The sequence below is a fragment of the Triticum aestivum genome, chromosome 3A (genome assembly GCF_018294505.1).
Source record: "Triticum aestivum cultivar Chinese Spring chromosome 3A, IWGSC CS RefSeq v2.1, whole genome shotgun sequence".
NCBI lineage: Eukaryota > Viridiplantae > Streptophyta > Magnoliopsida > Poales > Poaceae > Triticum > Triticum aestivum.
This window is the reverse complement of record NC_057800.1, coordinates 443,822,680-443,845,622: the sequence shown is the minus strand read 5'-3', so window position 1 is coordinate 443,845,622 and position 22,943 is coordinate 443,822,680.

Sequence of the window (22,943 nt, the reverse complement as noted above, 5' to 3'; positions counted from 1 at the left end):
AGTGTGCTGAAATTTATTGTCACTTGTTGCTATGGAAAACAATCCCTTGAGGGTTCAGGGTATCTTCACCTTGTCTGGAACCACAATTAGCAACCCCTCAACCTACTGCACCTAATGAAAATATTGAACATGAAATTCCTTCGGGTATGATAGTACAACTGCTAGCTAATCCTTATGCACGAGATGGAACCGAACATCCTGATATGCACTTGATATATGCGGAACAAATTTGTGGATTGTTTAAGCTTGCAGGTTTACCCAGGGATGAAGTGATTAAAAAGGTTTTCCCTTTATCTTTGAAGGGAAAAACATTGACATGGTATAGGCTATGTGATGATATTGGATCATGGAATTGGAATCTTTTGAAATTGGAGTTCCACCAAAAAATTTATCCTATGCATCTAGTTCATCGTGATAGGAATTATATATATAATTTTTGGCCTTGTGAAGGAGAAAGTATTGCTCTAGCTTGGGGGAGGCTTAAGTCAATGTTATATTAATTCCCCAATCATGAGCTCTCAAAAGAAATTATTATCCAGAATTTTTATGCTTGGCTTTCTCGTAATGATCAGACCATGCTTGATACTTCTTGTGCTGGTTCATTTATGAAGAAGGCTATTGAATTCCGGTGGGATCTTTTGGAAAGAATTAAACGCAACTCTGAAGATTGGGAACTCGACGAAGGTAAAGAGTCAGGTATTAAACTTAAGTATGATTGTGTTGAATCTTTTATGGATACTGGTGCTTTTCAAAATTTTAGCACTAAATATAGATTTGACTCTGAGATAGTAGCCTCCGTTTGTGAATCATTTGCTACTCATGTTGAACTCCCTAAGGAGAAGTGGTTTAAATATCGCCCACCTATTAAAGAAGAAATTAAAAAACCAGTACCAGTTAAAGAAGAAACTATACTTTATAATGTTGATCCAGTTGTTCCTTCTGCTTATATTGAGAAACCACCTTTCCCTGTTAGGATTAAGGAACATGCTAAAGTTTCAACTGTGGTTAATAAAAGCTATATTAGAACACCTAAACCTGATGAACAAATTAAAGTTGAACCTAGTATTGCTATGGTTAATGATCTCCTGGAAGAAGATATGGATGGGCATGTTATTTACTTCTGTGAAGAAGCCGCTAGAATTGATAAACCTGATAAAAGAGATAAACATAGACATGTGGTTGGCATGCCTGTTATTTCAGTTAAAATAGGAGACCACTGTTATCATGGTTTATGTGACATGGGTGCTAGTGTGAGTGCTATTCCTTACACTTTATATGAACAAATCATGAAAGACATAGCACCTGCTCAGATAGAAGAAATAGATGTTACTATTAAACTTGCTAATAGAGACACCATATCACCAATTGGGATTGTTAGAGATGTTGAAGTCTTGTGTGGGAAAATAAAATACCCTACTGATTTTCTTGTTCTTGGTTTCACACAAGATGACTTTTGTCCCATTATCTTTGGTAGACCTTTCTTGAATATAGTTAATGCTAAGATAGATTGTAAGAAAAAATCTATTGGTGTTAGCTTTGGTGATGAGTCTCGTGAGTTTAATTTTTCCAAGTTTGGAAGAAATCATCATGAAATATAATTGCCTATTAAGGATGAATTGATTGGTCTTGCTTCTATTGTTGTTCCACCTACTGATCCTTTAGAACAATATTTGCTAGACCATGAAAATGATTTACATATGCATGAAAGAAATGAAATAGATAAAGTTTTCTTTGAACAACGTCCTCTACTTAACACAATCTGCCTATTGAAACTCTGGGAGGTCCTCCTCCACCTAAAGGTGATCCTATGTTTGAATTAATACAATTGGCAGACACTTTAAAACATGCTTATCTTGATGAAAAGAAGACATGTCCTGTTATTATTAGTGCTAACCTTTCAGAACATGAAGAAGAAAGATTATTGAAAGTTCTAAGGAAGCACCGAGCTGCTATTGGATATACTCTTGATGATTTAAAGGACATTAGTCCCACTCTATGTCATCACAAAATTAATATGGAATCTGATGCTAAATCCCTTGTTGATCACCAACGTCGGTTGAATCCAAAAACTAAGGAAGTGGTAAGAACGGAAACCTTAAAACTTATGGAAGCAGGTATAATCTATCCTATAGCTGATCATAGATGGGTAAGTTCTGTTCATGGTGTCCCTAAGAAAGGAGGTATTACTATTGTTCCTAATGATAAGAATGAACTTATTCCATAAAGAATTGTTACAGGCTATAGAATGGTAATTGATTACAAAAAATTAAACAAAGCAACTAGAAAAGATCATTACCCCTTGCCTTTTATTGATCAAATGCTTGAAAGATTAACTAAGCACACACACTTTTGCTTCCTAGATGGATACTCTGGCTTTTCACAAATACCTGTTTCTCAATCTGATCAAGAAAAGACTACTTTTACTTGTCTTTTTGGTACTTATGCTTATAGACATAGGCCTTTTGGTTTATATAATGCACCTACTACCTTTCAAAGATGTATGACTGCTATATTCTCTGACTTTTGTGAAAAGATTGTTGAGGTTTTCATGGATGACTTTTCTATTTATGGGAAGTCTTTTGATGATTGTTTTAGAAATCTTGAGCAAGTTTTGCAGAGATGTGAACAAACAAATCTTGTCCTGAATTGGGAGAAGTGCCACTTTATGGTTAACGAAGGCATTGTCTTGGGTCATAAAATTTCTGAAAAAGATATTGAAGTGGACCAAGCTAAGGTTGATGTAATTGAGAAAATGTCATGTCCTAAGGACATCAAAGGTATTCGTAGTTTCCTAGGTCATGCTGGTTTCTATAGGAGATTTATCAAACACTTCTCTAAAATTTCTAGGCCTCATACTAATCTTTTGCAAAAGGATATTCCTTTTGTTTTTGATGATGAATGTTTAGAAGCCTTTGAAACACTCAAGAAAGCCTTAACATCTGCACCTATTGTTCAACCACCTGATTGGAACTTGCCTTTTGAAACTATGTGTGCTGCTAGTGATTATGATGTTGATGCTATTCTAGGACAAAGAATTGATAAGAAACTTAATGTTATTCATTATGCTAGTAAAACTCTAGACAATGCTCAAAGAAATTATGTTACTACTGAAAAAGAATTCTTAGCAGTGGTGTTTGCTTGTGATAAATTTAGATCTTATATTGTTGATTCCAAAGTAACTATTCACATAGACCATGCTGCTATTAAATATCTTATGGAAAAGAAAGATGCTAAACATCGACTTATTCGTTGGGTTCTCTTGTTACAAGAATTTGATTTACATATCATTGATACAAAAGGAGCTGAGAACCCCGTAGTTGATAATTTGTCTAGGCTTGAAAATGTGCTTGATGGCCCACTACCTATTGATGATAGTTTTCCTGATGAGCAATTAGCTGCAATAAATGTTGCTAATAGTACTCCTTGGTATGCTGAGTATGCTAATTACATTGTTGCTAAATATTTACCACCCAGCTTTACATACCAGCAAAAGAAAAAATTCTTCTATGGTTTAAGACATTACTTTTGGGATGACCCACATCTTTATAAAGGAGTAGATGGTATTATTAGACGTTGTGTACCTGAGCATGAACAGGGACAAATCCTACAGAAATGTCACTCCGAGGCTTATGGAGGGCATCATGCTGGTGATAGAACTGCTCACAAGGTATTGCAATCTGGATTTCAAGGATGCCCGTAAGTTTGCCTCTTCTTGTGATGAATGTCAAAGAATAGGTAATATCGGTAAGTGTCAAGAAATGCCTATGAATTATTCACTTGCTGTTGAACCATTTGATGTTTGGGGATTTGATTACATGGGACCTTTTCCTTCCTCTAATGGGTATACACATTTTTTGGTTGCTGTCGATTATGTTACTAAATGGCTAGAAGCCATTCCAACCAGTAGTGCTGATCACAACACCTCTATTAAAATGCTTAAGGAAGTTATTTTCCCAAGGTTTGGAGTCCCTATATATTTAATGACTGATGGTGGTTCACACTTTATTCATGGTGCTTTCCGTAAGATGCTTTCTAAGTTTGATGTTAACCGTAGAATTGCATCACCCTATCATCCTCAGTCTAGTGGTCAAGTTGAACTTAGAAATAGAGAAATAAAATTAATTATGCAAAAGATTGTTAATAGGTCCAGGAAGAATTGGTCTAAGAAATTAGATGATGCACTTTGGGCTTATAGAACAACATATAAAAATCCTATGGGTATGTCTCCTTATAAAATGGTTTATGGAAAGGCTTGTCATTTGCCTCTTGAGTTAGAACATAAAGCATATTGGGCAGTTAAAGAACTCAACTATGATTTCAAACTTGCTGGTAAAAAGAGGTTATTTGATATAAGCTCCTTAGATGAATGGAGAACCCAAGCTTATGAGAATGCAAAGTTATTCAAAGAAAAAGTTAAAAGATGACTGTAACATCCCAAAATTCTAAATTATGGAATGTTATATTAAATGGATAGATTTGATTGATTGTTTGATTGATTGTCTGAAAGTGAGTGAATTCGAACTTTTTGAAAGTTAAATGAGAGGGAATAAAAGGACTTTCCCCAAACTTCCATTTTTGTATTTATGATCTCCGTGAATTCAAATTCTTTTCAAATACAAAACCCTCGAGAGAAGATGACATGACTTCTTCCATTTAAATAAATGAAAAAGGTTTTGAAAAGATTTGAATTTCATTTGGAAATAGTTTTAATTCAGAAACTTCAAGCAACTCAATGATTTTCATGAGAGAAGATAAAATGACTTCTTCAAATTATATGAAATATGAGTTGGGAGTTTAAAAGGATCAAAATTTAAAATCCTTTTGAAATTATTTTCAATTTGGAGTTATTTGGGTTTTATTCAAATTATTTTTCTCCAAAAATAAAATATACATAAAATAGGGTAACATGATTCCCTACATCAAAAAATTGGAGAGAAATAAATTTGAATTAATTTTGGTATTTTTATAATGATTTTTATTGGATTTTATTAGACCAGTAGCACTCTTTGAATTATCTGAATTTGTGTGCATTTTATTTAATGCTAGGAAAATGTTCAACTTGTAGAAAATCTTTTTCTGAAAATTCTGATATATAATATGCCTATATAAAGTTTTACTTTTATTTTCGCTTTTCATTTTATCGCTTTCTGTTAAAAAAACAAATAACAAATCTGCGCGCGCCTGAAACTAAATGTCGCCCGCGTGCGCATCATAGTACTAGCGGGCGCCCTATCTTTTCTTTTTCTTTAACCTAAGTGGGCCAGGCCCAGCCAGCCTTTTCTTTCCAAATTTTCTTTTCTTTCTTCCTTTGAAAAAAAAACTACCGTGCCACTGTACGCGCGCGGCCGGGCCAAACTTTTAGCTCATGCGATCTTTTTCAAATTTCATCTGCGTACATATAGATTTAGGCCCACATTGCCTAGCTTTTAACCATTAAGCCTTTTCTCTATCAATAAATATAGACCCATAGAGCCTCCAAAAATTATTCGATTAGGGTTAAATCAATATTTTGGTTTGACTAGATTCTTTAAGAAAAGTATATTTCTCCTCTCCGGCGCGACTTCTGGAAATTGTATCTTCTCTCCAAAGTCGTCTTTTCTCTGCCTTATAAAGGTATCTTTTTTGTTTCTTTCTTTTTCTTCTTCTAATACTTCTGTAGTTTATTATTTTTTAGACTAATACGATAGAATAATTAGATTATCAATTAGTCTACGTATTTATATGTTAGACCTTAACCGTAGCTATTTTTTTTCGTAAAACAGCTTGGCCCTGATTTTTCAAATAGCCATAACTTTTCACTCATTTATCCAAATTAGATGAAACCAGCGCCTATAGCTTTGTCTCGTTTTCACCTATCCAGTGAACCTATCACATCAACTATTTGAAATTTTAAAATTTCAAATTTTGTTTAGATTTATATTCCGACTTCTTTTGATCATAACTTGAGTTTCGTAACTCTGATTTAGTTGATTCTTTTTGCAAATCGAAGCTCTTGACCTAAAACTTTTTGATAAGGCCAAATTCACATAATTTTGGTACTGTTAGAAATTGTTTTATGTTGCAAGAGTTATTTGCTTGGTTTTGACGTTTTCCGAATTGTCTTCTTCGTTCTTCCCGATCTTTTGAGTGATTTCTTATGTGTGATTACTATTGCTTGCTTACGATAGATTGACCGGAGTGTGACGAGTAGAACTATCAAGAGTTTTGAGTGCGAATCATCTTCATCAACATTGCAGGCAAGTTCACACTTTGATCATATCCCTTTTATCACCCAGTTTTTATGCATTAGTTCCAATCCTCAAACATTGCATGATTAGGATGTCATTAACATGTGGGTTGGGAAGTAGTTGATGAGGTAGAACCTATTACCCTGTTACATTCAAGCCCTTGGGAGTTAATTCTACGCGTTGCTTAATTTGCTATGCTATGCTCATAGACGTGGTTTGGGTGAGTGAAATCCATGACAGATGTGAGATTGTTAATTAATGGTTCAACTTAAGGTGGCAACTTAAATACACATTCGGGTCGATTGAGGCACCTGGAGTACCCAGTGTTGTCTGTATTTTTGGAAATCCCGGAGTACCCGTGTGATTTTCCTATAGACCGCCACCCAGACTCAAAGGGATCATAAGATTATTCATGCTAGAAACTTCCGTGTGCAGCCACAAGCTATTATGGGCTCTAGCATAGTTGAGTAAGTTATGTGAAGCTCTTGAAGAGGTGGATCAGCAGGTAGAGGGTTGTAGGTTTGGTATGGTCTGCCCGGAGTAGAGAGTTAATGTTTCTGAAAGACTGTGTCTCGGTCATCCGTTTCTCAAACACCATGTAGTGCGAGAAATCCAACGGAGGCGATCGAGTCTTGTGGGGAAAAGTGCGCAAACCTCTGCAGAGTGTATAAACTAATCATGGTTAGCCGTGTCCCCGGTTATGGACAATTTTGAGTCTCTGGTCTTTGGATATTCATGTTGATCTCAACACTCTATTTAATCAACTTGATTGGGTTAATGATTATTATTTTGGGATTGAGTTGGAGGAACCTTGTCAATATTTTCAACCAACTTTGTAGTTAAATAAAATATATTCCTTTGCAGTAGGGAAAAATTGGCTTTCCGCAAAAACATTATAACCATAGAGCTTTTCCACCATCCATATATGCATGTAGTGTAGCTATTATTCATCATTATCCTCTGGTGTGAATTTGCCAGTACATTCAATGTACTGACCCTTTGTGGCTGCAACGTCTCATGTTGCAGGATTCTTACGAAGAGTAAGTGATACGTTAGGGTTACGATTTCTACACTCAACTTTGCCGTTGGTGTTGATGGGAATCCACAACCTTATTGTTACTTCCGCTATTTGGATTGAGATAATAGTATTTACGTTACTTTATACATGTGATTTACCTCTGTTATAAATCCTCGAGTACTGTGTGTGTGTCAGCATACCGATCCAGGGATGACACTTAAGCATAGAGACTTACCGTCTGAGGTCGGGTCGCTACAATGACATGGCAAAAGAATTCAAAAGCGTGACTTTAAAGTTGGAGAATATGTTCTTTTGTACAACTCTCGTTTTAGATTTTTTTGCAGGAAAGATCCTCTCGAAATGGGAAGGCACATAATCATCGAGGAGGTTTACCGGTTTGGAGCCATCAAAATAAATAACTCCGAAGGTACTAACCCGAAGGTTGTCAATGGGCAACGAATAAAGCATTATATCTCAGGTACGCCTATCAATGTTGAAAGTAATATTATCCAAACTTTGACACCAGAAGAACACATAAAAGAGTCCTTCCGAACACTCCAGAATTGTGAAAATAAAGAGGTATGTGATACAGTAAGTAAACGGACTCCCAAAAATCCGCAAAAATATTTTTTATCAGTTTTGGAATATTTTAAAATTTTGGAAATAAAGAAACTTCCAGGAAGCGTCCCTGGTGGGCATAAGACACCGGTGGGTTGTGCCCACCTCTGGGACACCCTTCGTACTCCGTTTTTCTACCATATACTTGTCCTCCAAGATAAAAAAAAATATATACTTCCTGAACCTATTGATCACTGTATCGCGGAGAAATCCTCTGTTCTCTTTTTCCTTGTTGTTTTCTGTCAGATCCCATCTACCATGGCCTCTTCAAGCTCCTCCAAGGACAAGTTCTTCAATCATTAAACCATATTTGCGGGAAGTGGTGCAACACCCTCAGGTCATCCAGATGCATGAGGGGGTGCTTCACCTCCGCGATGTGTCGTGTCCCAAGGGGATGGGAACTGTGGAGGCCAGGCTTGAAGCTGTGGAGCAAGACGTCTTTTGGTGCAAGGGGATGGTGGAGTGTGGGCTCAATGCCAATCACCTCATGATCACGGACCTTTCCCGTGATCTCGAGGTGGATGGAAATCCCATGAAGGACATCATCTTCACCCTCAACGAGCAAATCAACTTTATCCAAAGCTAGATCTATGATCTTGAAAACCAAGTCTTTGAATATGACGCAAGGTTTAAAGGTATGAGTTTGGCTGCTGGTTGCAGGACTCGTGAGACTCACTCCTCCTCTTATGATGGTGGGCCACTGCCATGGAAATCTGATGACAAGATCTCTCCTTCATCGCCACCATCATCTTCTTCAACACCAAAAGAAAATTGAGTATCGGGTATGGGCACTCCCCTTGGCTTCCGCCATGCTTGGGGGAGGTGCCCTAGTCATCATCCCACTATCCTTTTGCTTTTACTTATCCTAGTTCGATCATTTGCTTTTAGATGAAATAAAGTTTAGTTCGATCCTTTCTTCTTTGAGAGTTTGCTTAGTGATCTATCCTTGTAATCGTGTGAAAGTTATATAATGAAGTTTAGTTTGAGTTTTTGCTTTCTTTACTTTCATGTTGCAAATAAAGAAAATAAAGAAAGAAAGAAAAAGAGGAAGGAAATAAATGAAGAAAGGAAATAAATCAATAAGATTATATACTAATCTTATGGTAGGTGATGGCACCACATAAGGAAAAGTATAAGTAGAAAATTTTATTAGAGATTGACAAACATAGCATTAGTCAATGGTGCAGCTCATGAAAGAATTAATAAGGAAAGAGAAGATTCACATATAGATATACTATCCGAGAAATCTTTTGTGATTGTGAGCCCTCATCAAAATATTATATGCCAAAATTGTTGACGTTGGACAAGGAAGACAACTTAATGATTTATGTTTGTTTATATTCACATAGAAGTCATATTGTCATAGATCCTTTAACATGTGATGCTTGCCCCTATCTTTGCTAGCCAAAAATTCCGCACTAAGTAGAGATACTACTTGTGCATCCAAAAACCCTTAAACCCAAATCTTTTTCAAGTGTCCACCATACCTACCTAGGGATTGAGCAAGATCCCTCAAGTAAGTTGTCATCGGTGCAAAAAGGCAATAAAAATTGCTTCTAAAAGTGTGAGATCATTTAGTGTAAGAGAAAATTGAGCGTTGTACGAACTTGGATGACAAAGAATAAAAGCGACATACTACATAATAAAGGTTGTCATCTTAAGGGGCAATACAACATGATGTTATCTTGCACTAAGGGATTGAGCATACAAACAAATAAGCGCATGGCAACCTCTGCTTCCCTCTGCGAAGGGCCTATCTTTTACTTTTATGCAAAGAGTCAAAGTTTTTCTCTCTATTCCTTTTATTTTTCTCTTTTGGCAAGCATCATGTGGTGAGGAAAGATCTAGGCACATATGTCCAGTTGAATATAGATGGCATGAGTTATTATCGTTGACATCACCCTTGATGTGAGTATGTTGGGAGGCGAAATTATAAGCCCCTATCTTTCTATGTGTCCGGTTGAAATGTTTTGCTCATGGGTATGACGTGAGTGTTAGCAATCATAGAATACTATATGATGGTTGAGTATCCGGACTTTCCTAAAGGCTCTGACACGTTACGCTTCCTAAAAAGATGATGAATTGTAGTTGCAAAGTTGACTGAGAACATAGTTTGTCGGTTTCTAATAGAGTTTTTGCTTTATACTTCGATTGTGTGATGAACTATTACTTATTCATGAGAAGTATATGATAAAAGTTCTATGATAAAAGTCCTATTTTGAATGTTGTTGCTGTTATAATAATCAACATGATGCTTCTATGCCCGTATTTTGTTTTTATCGACACCTCTCTCTCAAAGCATGTGGACATGTTTTTCGATTTCGGTTTTCGCTTGAGGACAAGCGAGGTCTAAGCTTGGAGGAGTTGATACGCCCATTTTGCATCATATTTTCTTACTGTTATTTATAATGTTTTTATCCATAATAATGCTTTTTGAAGTAATTTTAATGCCTCCTCTCTCATAATTTGCAAGGAACATACCAAGAGGGAGAATTTCGGCAGCTGGAAATCTGGACCTGGAAAAGCTACGTCGGGCCACCTATTCTGCACAACTCCAAATGAGCTGAAACTTCACGGAGATTTTTATGGATTATTTAAGAAATATTGGAGCCAATAAACACCAGAGGGGGGCCACCAGGTGGGCACAACCCACCTGGGCGCGTCCTGGCGGGTTGTGGCCTCCTCGGCCCACCTCCGATGCCCATCTTCTGGTATATAAGTCATTTTGACCTAGAAAAAAATTAAGGGGAGTACTTTCGGGGCGAAGTGCCGCCGCCTCGAGGCGGAACTTGGAAAGGAGCACTTTTACCCTCCGGTGGAATGATTCCACCGGGGGAAGTTCCCTCCCGGAGGGGAAAATCATCGCCGTCATCATCACCAACAACTCTCCCATCTTGGGGAGGGCAATCTCCATCAACATCTTCAACAGCACCATCTCCTCTCAAACCCTAGTTCATCTCTTGTGTTCAATCTTGTTACCGGAACTATAGATTGGTGCTTGTGGGTGAGTAGTAGTGTTGATCACATCTTGTAGTTGATTACTATATGGTTTATTTGGTGGAAGATTATATGTTTAGATCCATTAGACTATTTAATACTCCTCTGATCATGAACATGTTTATCATTTGTGAGTAGTTACTTTTGTTCTTGAGGTCACGGGAGAAATCATGTTGCAAGTAATCATGTGAACTTGATATGTGTTTGATATTTTTATAGTATGTATGTTGTTATTCCCTTAGTAGTGTCATGTGAACGTCGACTACATGACACTTCACCATATGTGGGCCTAAGGGAATGCAGTGTGGAGTAGCAATTAGATGGTGGGTTGTGAGAGTGACAGAAGCTTAAACCCCAGTTTATGCGCTATTTCGTAAGGGACCGATTGGATCCAAAAGTTTAATGCTATGGTTAGAATTTATTCTTAATACTTTTCTCGTAGTTGCGGATGCTTGCAGGAGGGTTAATCATAAGTAGGAGGTTTGTTCAAGTAAGAACAACACCTAAGCACCGGTCCACCCACATATCAAAGTAGCGAACACAAATCAAACCAACATGATGAAAGTGACTAGATGAAATTCCCGTGTACCCTCTAGAACGCTTTGCTTATCATAAGAGACCGTTTTGGCTTGTCCTTTGCCTCAAAACGATTGGGACACCTTTCTGCACTTTTGTTACTATTTTTGTTACTTGCTCATTACAAATTATCTTGCTATCAAACTACTCCGCTACTTACAATTTCAGCACTTGCAGACAATACCTTACCGGAATCTACTGTCATTTTCTTCTGCTCCTCGTTGGGTTTGACACTTTTACTTATCGAAAAGAGCTACAATTGATCCCCTATACTTGTGGGTCATCACATGCTTGGGTGTAATAGATCTAATTTTCAAAGAATCAACCTAAAGAGAAATTCTATCAACGTTCCTAGCCAAATCATCAATCTTAAGCAATTTTTTCTTCAACCAAAGCATTGAAATTCTTTTTGAGAACTCATAAAATCTTTAATACTATTCTCAAGATCAGAGGGCATCTTATTATAATTTCCATAATAATTATTGTTGGAATTACCATAATTATTAGAGGAATTACTAGGAAACGACCTAGGATTAAAATTACCTCTATAAGGGTTGTTACCAAAATTGTTCCTACCAACAAAATTCACATCCATAGATTCATTATTATTCTCAATCAAAGTGGACAAAGGCATATCATTAGGATCAATAGAGGCAATCTTGCTAGCAAACAATTTTATAAGTTCATCCATCTTTCCACTCAGAACATTAATCTCTTCAACAACATGCACTTTTTTAGTAGAAGATCTTTTGGTGTGCCATTGAGAATAATTAACCATAATATTATCTATAAGTTTAGTAGCTTCTCCTAAAGTAATTTCCATAAAAGTACCTCCCACGGCCGACTCTAAAATATTTCTAGAATCAAAGTTCAATCCGGCATAAAAAATTTGTATGATCATCCACAAATTTAAACCATGAGTAGGGCAATTATGTATCATCAATTTCATCCTCTCGCAAGATTGTGCAACATGTTCATGATCAAGTTGCTTAAAATTCATAATATATTTCCTAAGGGAGATAATTTTAGCGGGAGGAAAATACTTGGAAATAAAAGCATCTTTACACTTATTCCATGAATCAATACTATTCTTAGGCAAAGATGAGAACCAAGTTTTAGCATGATACCGTAGTGAGAACGGAAATAGCTTTAATTTAACAATATCATTATCCACATCTTTCTTCTTTTTCATGTCACACAACTCAACGAAATTATTTAGATGTGACGCGACATCCTTTCATAACAAGATTCAACAAAGCAACATTCATTTCATAAGATTCCGCACTAGTGACGGGAGCAATCAGAGTACTAATAAAATCATTATTGTTAGTATTGGAAAAGTCACACAATTTGGCATTCTCATGAGACATCGTGACAAAGCAATCAATCTAACACGCGAGCAAACAAAAATCAAATGAGAAGACGAATGGAAGAAGGGCGGAGAAATGGGCAAATCTTTTCAAATATCGTTTTAGAAATGGGGGAGAGGAAAACAAGAGGCGAATGGTGAATGATGTAATGCAAGAGATGAGAGTTTATGATGGGTACAAAGATATCAAATACAAAGATATCAAATCATGCATATAAAAATTTAGAGAAGATTCAAATAATATTCATAGATAAGCTGATCACAAATCCACAATTCATCAGATCTCGACAAACACACCGCCAAAGAAGATTATATCGGATAGATCTGCAAGAACATCGCGGAGAACATGGTATTGAGAATCAAAGAGAGAGAAAAAGCCATCTAGCTACTAGTTATGGACCCATAGGTCTGTGGTAAACTACTCACGGTTCATCAGAAGGGCAATAGAGTTGATGTAGATGCCCTCCGCGATCGGATCCCCCTCTAGGAGGATGCTAGAAAAGGCCCCAAGATGGGATCTCACGGGAACATAAAGTTGTGGCGGTGGAAAAGTATTTTAGTGGATGCCTCTGGTGGTTCTGAAATATATGTGAATATATAGGAGGAAGATCTAGGTCAGGGAGTCACCGAGGGGCCCACAAGATAGGGGGAGCCCCCCTAGGGCGCGCCCTCCATCCTTGCCGCTGCCTCGTGGCTCTTCGGACTTGGACTCCAAGTCCCCTGGGTGTCTTCTGGTCTAAGAAAAATCATCGTGAAGTTTTATTCCGTTTGGACTCCGTTTAGTATTCCTCTTCCGCGAAGCTAAAAAACAAGGAAAAACAGAAACTGGCACTAGGCTCTAGATTAATAGGTTAGCCCCAAGAATAACGTAAAATAGGATATTAATGCATATAAAACTGTTGGGGAACGTAGCATGCAATTTCAAAAAAAATTCTATGATCACACAAGATCTATCTAGGAGATGCATAGCAACGGGAGGGGGAGAGTGTGTCCATGTACCCTCGTAGACCGAAAGTGGAAGCATTAGGTTAACGCGGTTGATGTAGTCGAACGTCTTCACGATCCAATCGATCTAGTACCGAACGTACATCACCTCTGAGTTCAGCACACGTTCTGATCGATGACTTCCCTCGAACTCTTGATTCAGCACATGTTTAGCTCGATGACGTCCCTCGAACGGCGTCGTGATGGTGATGGTGATGTGATCCGCGGAGGGCTTCGCCTAAGCACTACAACGCTATGACCGGAGGAGTAAACTGTGGAGGGGGCACCACACACAACTAAGAGAATAACTGTTGTGCTTTGGGGTGCCCCTGCCCCCGTATATAAAGGAGGGGAGGAGGAGGCCGGCCACCAAGGCGGCACGCCAATGGGGGGGAGTCCTACTAGGACTCCACTCCTAGTAGGATTTGCGCCCCCTTTTTTCCTTTCTCATCGGAGGGGCAAAGGGAAGGAGAGGGAGAGGGAGAGGTAAAGAGGAAAGAGGGTCGCGCCCCCTCCCCCTTGTCCAATTCGGACTCCCTTGGGGGGGCACCCTGCGGGCTCCCCTCTCTTTCTCCCCTATGGCCCATGAAGGCCCATTACTTCCCCGGGGGGTTCTGGTAACAACTCGGTACTCCGATAAATATCCGAAACATCCTGAAACCATTCTGGTGTCCGAATACTATCGTCCAATATATCAATATTTACCTCTCCACCATTTAGAGACACTTCGTCATGTCCATGATCTCATCCGGGACTCCCAACAATCTTCGGTCACCAAAACACATAACTCATAATACAAATCGTCATCGAATGTTAAGCGTGCGGACCCTACGGGATGTAGACATGACCGAGACATATCTCCGATGAATAACCAACAGCGGAACCTGGATGCTCATATTGGTTCCTACATATTCTACGAAGATCTTTATCTGTCAACCGCAATAACAACATACGTCATTCCCTTTGTCATTGGTATGCTACTTGCCCGAGATTTGATCGTCGGTATCATCATACCTAGTTTAATCTGGTTACTGACAAGTCTTTTTACTCGTTCCGTAATGTATCATCCCGCAACTAACTCATTAGTCACATTGCTTGCAAGGTTTATAGTGATGTGCATTACCGAGAGGGCCCAGAGATACATGTCTGATACTTGAAGTGACAAATCCTAATCTCGATCTATGCCAACCTAACAAACACCTTGAGAGACACCTGTAGAGCATCTTTATAATCACGCAGTTACGTTGTGACGTTTGATAGCACACAAAGTGTTCCTCCGGTATTCGGAAGTTGCATAATCTCATAGTCAGAGGAATATGTATAAGTCATGAAGAAAGCAATAGCAATAAAACTTAATGTTCATAATGCCAAGCTAACGGATGGGTCTTGTCCATCACATCATTCTCCTAATGATGTGATCCCGTTCATCAAATGACAACATATGTCTATGGTTAGGAAACTTAACCATCTTTGATTAACGAGCTACTCAAGTAGAGGCATACTAGGGACACTTTGTTTTGTTTATGTATTCACACATGTATCAAGTTTGCGGTTAATACAATTATAGCATGAATAATAAACATTTATCATGATATAAGAAAATATAAATAATAACTTTATTATTGCCTCTACGGCATATTTCCTTCAAAAACATTCAAAACAGGTAATATAATAGCATGGGACAATAAAAAATATAGATACGTTGGAGACATATCAGTACGTAACTTGCAGCTCTAGCACATAGTGGTAAATCTTAATGCATAGTTGTGTCAGAAGTTGCTAGATCTTGCATGACTCCTTTCACACTACTCTCTACAATAGGGTGCCATCTTTATGTTAGGACGCATAAATTTTGACTGAAATACAAAATTGAACTCGGTTTTATGATATAATCAAACAATAATGCCTTCAAATAAAGCATATCATGCACATGCACACCTGACATCACACAAATGTATTGTAGGACTTCAATAGTCCAGGAACTCATGCTAAAATATTATCCACATGAAAACATGTCAGGTTTTTTGAACACCAGTAGAGACACAAGCGCTCATATACATGCGCATACACTCACCCCTATGAACACCCACACACAGACTCTACCCCTATGAGCACCTCTGAAAGACTGAGCCGGCATATCATCTTAAGATTTACGAAGTCACCGTAGGTGCCTAGTTGTCTATGGGAACGTCTCTTCCCACTGAATGCGCATTGCCGGAAAATTCTGAAATAAATTCAGGAATAAATGCGAGCACCCTGATTTGAACCATAGTGGGCTGAGGATACCACAGTCCCTCTAACCATCCAATAACTGGTTGGTTCGCGAACACATGTCAAGTTGGATGTGTACATGTGTGTGGAAACAAAGTTCACGGCTAATTAGGCAAAGATTCGTGTGCTGTCTATGGAACATAAATGTGCACAAGCCTATCATGCAGGTCGGTTATGGGTAAAATTGTCGTCCATGGCCCCATGCAGCAAATGTGAGGTTGATAAGGCCCAAGCCATCTAACATGCAAAATAAAATTAGCAAAAAAACACATTTTCTAAACAAGGCCACAATCCACGACAAGGTCGTGCCTTGCTGATAAGGCCTCATTGCCGACGCGGAAAAACACAATCCGAGACCCTGAATTATGGGACCTCCTATGCGCCGCTCGTTACGGCACACAACCACCCCTTCGCACAGGGCGCCGATTGGGCCGGCCCAATGACTGCACGAGTGGACGCTAGCGAGCAGGAGACCACGCGCTACCTCCATGTTTGAACCTAGATCTTCAAACTTTGAAGCTCATAGGTTAGCTAGGTATGGTGTTACTCTTCCTTTGGGGAGACATATATGGTTGGGGCATCCTCATGATGCTGATATTATCCCTGTAAACATTCTAACCATGCAATAAAGACCTAGCTATCCTTCTAAAAAAAGACCACGCGCTGAGCCAGCGAACCAGAAAAGATGCACATGTGAACCAGACCCATCTAACCGTGGAAAGACTGGACCCGACGGATTGTAGCGCACCGTACTGTAGCAAAAATAAAATAAGATTATTAAAAACAATTTTTAAAAATAAAATAAGATTATTAAAAAAAAATTTGAAAACAGAAGTACTTTCAAATTTTCTGAACTTTTTTGAAATTCTGAACACTTTTAAAATTGGAAACATAATTTTGTAAGGCGAACATTTTTCAATAAAATCCAAACAAATTTGGAAAAGGGAATATTTTCTCAATTAGTGAATAAATTTTTGAAACAAGATCATTTTTTGAAATTCCTAGCATGTTTTGAAAACACAATCATTTTTTGAAATTCACATACATTTCTCAAGACCGTGAACATTTTTGAAGTTTTGTTTTTTGAAAAACAAGAACATCTTTTGAAATTTAGAACGATATTTGAAAAAGTTGAACATTTTTTGAGAAATGCGAACAAAATTTGAATCTATGATTGTTTCGAAAATGCAAAAAATTGAATAATGTGAACAAAATTTTGAAATTTTGTTTTTTTAAAACACTAACATATTTTGGAAATTTCCAAGAAATTTGTGCAAATACGATTTTTTTAACATTTCTTTTTAAAAGAGACAAAACTTGAAAAAAAGAAACATAAGAAAACGGAATTGAAAAAGGAAAAAGAAGAAGAAATAAACTGAACAATAGGGGGGCGGTTTATAAACTTTCTAGAAGGTTCCATATCCGGTAAACCGTTCCTACAAGGTTCCGACAACTGGACCGTGAAAGTTATGCGTACAACACAAATGAGCTGGCCTAATCGCTCAGCCTATCTTTTTTTGAAACCTTGACCGTAGAACAATCGTTCTACGGTATTTTCATTAAATTAAAGTGAGTACATAAAAAGAGAAAATAAAATACATCAGGCATGAAGTCACCTTCAACCAACACCCTCTCTAGGAAACTGAATAATAATCATATTACAAATGGATTTCTGACCAGGACTTGAGGTGCTCTACTTTCCTAGCTTTGGCTCGAAGTTGTGCTTCCCAAAGTCTTTCTTTCACATAGTACTTCCAGGTATCTAGACATGCTGGAGTGGTTCGAAATATTTTGTCATTTCTTACAGTCCAAATGCCCCAGCAGCTTGATAGAATGATATCCAGCGCAATGTCTTGTGGTAGATGTCTGGAGATGTTTGAGATCTCATCAAAAGTGGAAATGCCCCTTTGTCTGGCAGGGGCAATAAAGTCCCAACATGAGAGTGAAAATGAGCAGTCCCAGAAAAGGTGACCCAGAGTTTCTTCAACTACCTCAGAGCAGAGAACACAGGAATAGTCTGGTAGATGCATATTTCTTCTGGATATCATATTCCTGGTGTTGATCTTATCATGAAGTAGAAGCCAGAAAAATATATGATATCTGAGTCGACAGGTAGTTTTCCAAAGTTTTGAAAAAACACCATGCTCAAAACTGGGTCCCATTATATTCTTGTACATCTTCATAGAGGAGTAGTGCTAAGTGGACCAAGTATATTTCCAAATGTCCCTATCTGTGGAGATCTCTCTGGTGGCTAGCATTGCAAAAAGCTCATTGAATTGGTTGAATGCTTGACAAGATAATGGTAGATGGAATGACAAGCTGTGATCTTGTTGGTTTGTGACTTCAACCATGGAAGTGGCCTTGTTGCGTGCATAAGAGCAAAGTTCAGGGAATTTCTCTTGCAATGGTTGCCCAGCCCAATTATTAGACCAAAAAGTAATTGTATCACCGGTGCCAGGATTACATATTGCTTTACTTTTATAAAGAGGAAGCAACTTAAGCATCGATTTCCACCAGAACGAACCAATCATTCTATCACTTGGGAGAGAGTCTGGATAATGAGTTTCCCAAATGATATTAACCCATGGGACATCTTCCTTATTGAAAAATTTGTGGAGGAATTTCATCAGAAGGGCTTTGTTGTGGATAGAGATATCCAAAATGCCCAATCGACCATGTGCTTTAGGTTTACAGATGGAATCCCAAGCAATGAGGGCAGGGCCAGATTCCAATGTACCATACTTTCTCCAAAAACAATTCCTTAGGTAGCAAATGAGTTGTTGGATGACACCTTTAGGTAAGGTAAGTGAACACATGAAGTAGATGGGCCTACTAGCAAACACAGATTTGATGAGAATGAGTTTGTCTCCACTAGAAAGCATGGTTGAGTAGCTCAGCAATCTGTTTTCAATCTTTCTCATCATAGGCATGAAGTCCACTATTTTGGGTTTGATGAGGCAAAGTGGTAGACCCAGATATGTGTGAGGAAGGGTACCAATCTTACAGCCAAGCAGAGTTGATAGAGCAGCCATCTTCTAAGGAGTGTTGATAGAGATTATAGTAGATTTCCCATAATTTACTTTGAGTCTAGTGTAGGCAGCATAATGCAATAGGAGATTCTTGATGTGGTTCAGTTGAAGAGGATCAGCATTAACAACCAAAATGGTATCATCTGCATATTGGATGATTGGATAATCAGGACATGATTGGTGTAGCAGAGGAGAGGAGATCATTGAATTTGTCATTGCCTCATTGAACATGGTTTGTAACATATCAGCAGCCAGGACAAAGATGAGGGGAGATAAAGGATCACCTTGTCTAACACCCTTCTTGCATAAAAACTGTTTCCCTGGGACACCATTAAGAAGGACAGATGAGAAACCAGTACCATAAATCATTTTGATCCATTGAATCCATGTACTCCCAAAACCCTTAGCTTGCAGAATCTCAATAATGGTTTCATGGTTGAGCAAATCAAATGCTTTCTCAAAATCCAATTTCAAAAGGATAATCTGTTTTTTGGATTGATGGCATTGATGGATATATTCATAGGACCAAGACATGCAGTCTTGAATGCATCTGTTATTGAGAAAGCCATACTGATTTCTGTTAACCAGTTTTAAAATAATCTTCTGTAATCTGTTAGCCAACAACTTAGTAAGGATTTTCAGGGTGCAATTGAGTAGTGAGATGGGTCTGAACTCAGCAGGAGTGGCCGCAGAGTCATTCTTGGAAATCAGAGTAATGAAAGAATAATTGATGCTTTGTAGATTAACAGTCCTTGAGTGAAAGTTATCAATTAATCTGTAGAAATCTGGGGCAATGATTGTCCAACAGGCTTTGAGGAATGCAGCATTGAAGCCATCTGGGCCAGGTGATTTTTCAGGAGGCATATGATGCACCACAGCATCTATCTCTGCTCTAGTGAAAGGAACTTCAAGCTCAGCTAGGTTAGTCTCTGCTTGGATGAGGTGATGAAGTAATAAAGGGTTGTGAGGTGAGACAACAGTGCCCAATCTCTTTTTGAATGCTCTGAGGAGAATAGCGGCTTTGGCATGATGGGTGTGATGTTCCTGGTTGAACTCATCTCTAAGCATAGCAATGCAATTATGTCTGTGCTTAATAGTTGCTTTTGCCTAAAAGTATTTGGTATTTGCTTCCCCAACCTTAATATTTCTGATGGCGGATCTTTGCTTCCAATAGGTACGCTGTTGCTTAAGTATTTCTGCCAGATGCATCTTAAGGTTCTGTCTCCCATTATCCTCCATAGTGCATAGAGGTCTGCTGTCCTCAAACTGATCATAGCATAGAATCATGAAATTAGTGTTCTCAATAATCTACTTGAGGTTGGAGATATTTCTAGACCAAATCTTGAGCCCCTTCCTTAACCTTTTGAACTTGGAGGCAATAATCTTAGCACTATCTGTATCATCAACATCTTGAGTCCAAATCTGCTTAACTACCTCATGAAAATCACTGTGTTCAATCCAGTAGTTTTCAAATCTGAATATATTGGATTTGGGGATAGTGGTACCAATCTTGACCATGAAGGGGACATGTTCAGAGGTGGTTTTGGCCAAAGGATAAGCCATGGTGTGAGGGAAGTTAAGGGTCCAAACTTCAGAGGTAAAGCACCAGTCCAATTTTTCCAGCAAAGGTTGATCTTGCATATTGCTCCAAGTAAAATTCCTACCCTTAAGGGGGATTTCCACTAAAGCCAGATTACTAATGGCTTCATTAAAGGCCAACATATCATTGATGTTGCCACCCTCATTACTCCTGCTATGAGGATATCTGATGTGATTAAAATCACCCATCACCAACCAGTTGTGCTCATCTAGCATTTGAAAGTTTCTGAACCATTCCATCAAATTGCCTCTATCCTCACCTTGGCTGGGTCCATACATATTGGACAGTATCCATGAGTCACCATTATGTTTGGAAGTGAAAGTGACAGAAAGGGCATAACTGTTCCTGTGATATAATTGCCCAGAGAAAATTTTGTCATTCCAAGCAATGAGCAGACCACCAGAGGCCCCAACTGAGGGTAGATATTCAAATTTATTGAGTTTCTTAGGACAAAAGTTAAGCAAGTACCTACTGTCAAAATTCTCTCTCTTGGTTTCTTGGAGATAGAGAACTGCACATTGTGATTCCTCCATTTTATTCTTGATGGCAGTCCATTTCTTAGGATCATTCAATCCTCGAATATTCCAATTAAGTACTGTCCATTCCCTAGACATGATCTAATGGATTTACTTTTAGCATCTCATATTGTTCCCCATCTATCAGGGCTCTATCAAAACTCATGCAAAACGACAAGTAAAATCTGACAGCAGATCCACTAAAAGGGACATAAGTGGCATTAACCAGACAAGTAGCATCATCACAGGCCAGCAGAACATTCAGGATACTTAGTAACATGAGCATACAAGTCATTCCCATGGATACAAATCTCTGAAAAGCTGAAACACAAAAGTGCTAAACTGCCCTGTTTACAAAAGCTGTAATTCAAAGCCTAGATGTGAAATTCTAGGATGTAGCTTTGCTTCCTTTATCAGCCTCCTTCTCCTTAGTGGCTACTTTGGCAGCTTGGGTGCTCTTGATTTCTTGGGCTTGTTAGATAGAAGCTCCTCAGAGGTGTCCTTTGCCGGTACCTTACAAAAAGAAGTATTGAGACTTTTAACAACTTTGGCAGGTAAAAGTGGTGGCAGTGCATGACAAGCCAGACAGTTCTTATCAGTACAAGTTTTTTGTTTAAAGCCTTTAGAGAGATTTTGAAGTCTGCAGCTTCTTCTTACCTCAGAGTCAACCAGAGGAACTTTTTCCTTTCTTTTCTTGTGGTTGAGAGTAGCAGGTGTAGAAGAGGCTGGTTGTTCTTTCCTTTGTTCAGAGCTCAAGGGAGAGGTGACTTCTTGTTCCATCTCCATCTGTACCACAGCATTGTCCTCAGAGTCAGATACAGGACAAATAGTAGGTATCACAAATGGGAGGGTGTTATCATCAGAGTAACCTTGCTTAATGATCTCCCAGACCTTAGAAGTAATAAACTTGTTGATCCATTCAAACTTATCAGGAGAAAGAAATGATACTGAAAGAAAATTAACCCAATCCACTGATACCTTGATGTGACTATGATGGTCTTCTTTAGGAGCAAAGTGTTGCTCCTAAACTTCAGCTCCTTCAGTACCCAGCAGCTCCACAACATTGACCAGCTTGTTGTTGTTGTTTGAGACAGTTGTCAACACCATCATAGCCTCTACATCAGTACCTACAGGAGCATAATCCGGAAGGTAAGATGGAAAGGGGAAACCAGGTGGGGCTGACATGTCAGAGGAGCCAGAAGATTCACCTTGCTGCTCAATATACTTTGTCTCTTTGGGAACCATGCCGACTAGTGTAGTCTGAGCAGTATCTGGTTCAATCTGATTAATCTCATCATTGTTCTGCTCTTGTGTGATCTTCGCAGGACTGTGGGAATCAGCCAAGTCTGTAGTCTTCTCCTCTTGAACAGTGGGAGGAGAGGCCAGCTTGGTTGGATAGTGTTGGGATCCAATCATTAGCTCCAGGTTCATAGGATCCTCCTCTCTATCAATTGCTGGTGAAATGTGTTGTCTGACCATCAACTGAAAACTCATGTCCATAATGGGCTGTATCTGGGCCATCACATTATTTTGCTCCTCAAGTGGGGGGACTGCTACAGCCAAGACCTCAGGCTCATGTTCAATCAATAGTTGGGCCGGCCCACCCATGAGATTTAAATCAGGTATCCTTGGCGCCAATGGACCCACAATGGAGGCACCAGTGTTGCCACTGCTATCAGACTGTCCTAGAGTCAATGTGAGGCTACTCTGATTGCCCTGCACATCCATATTCTATTGAT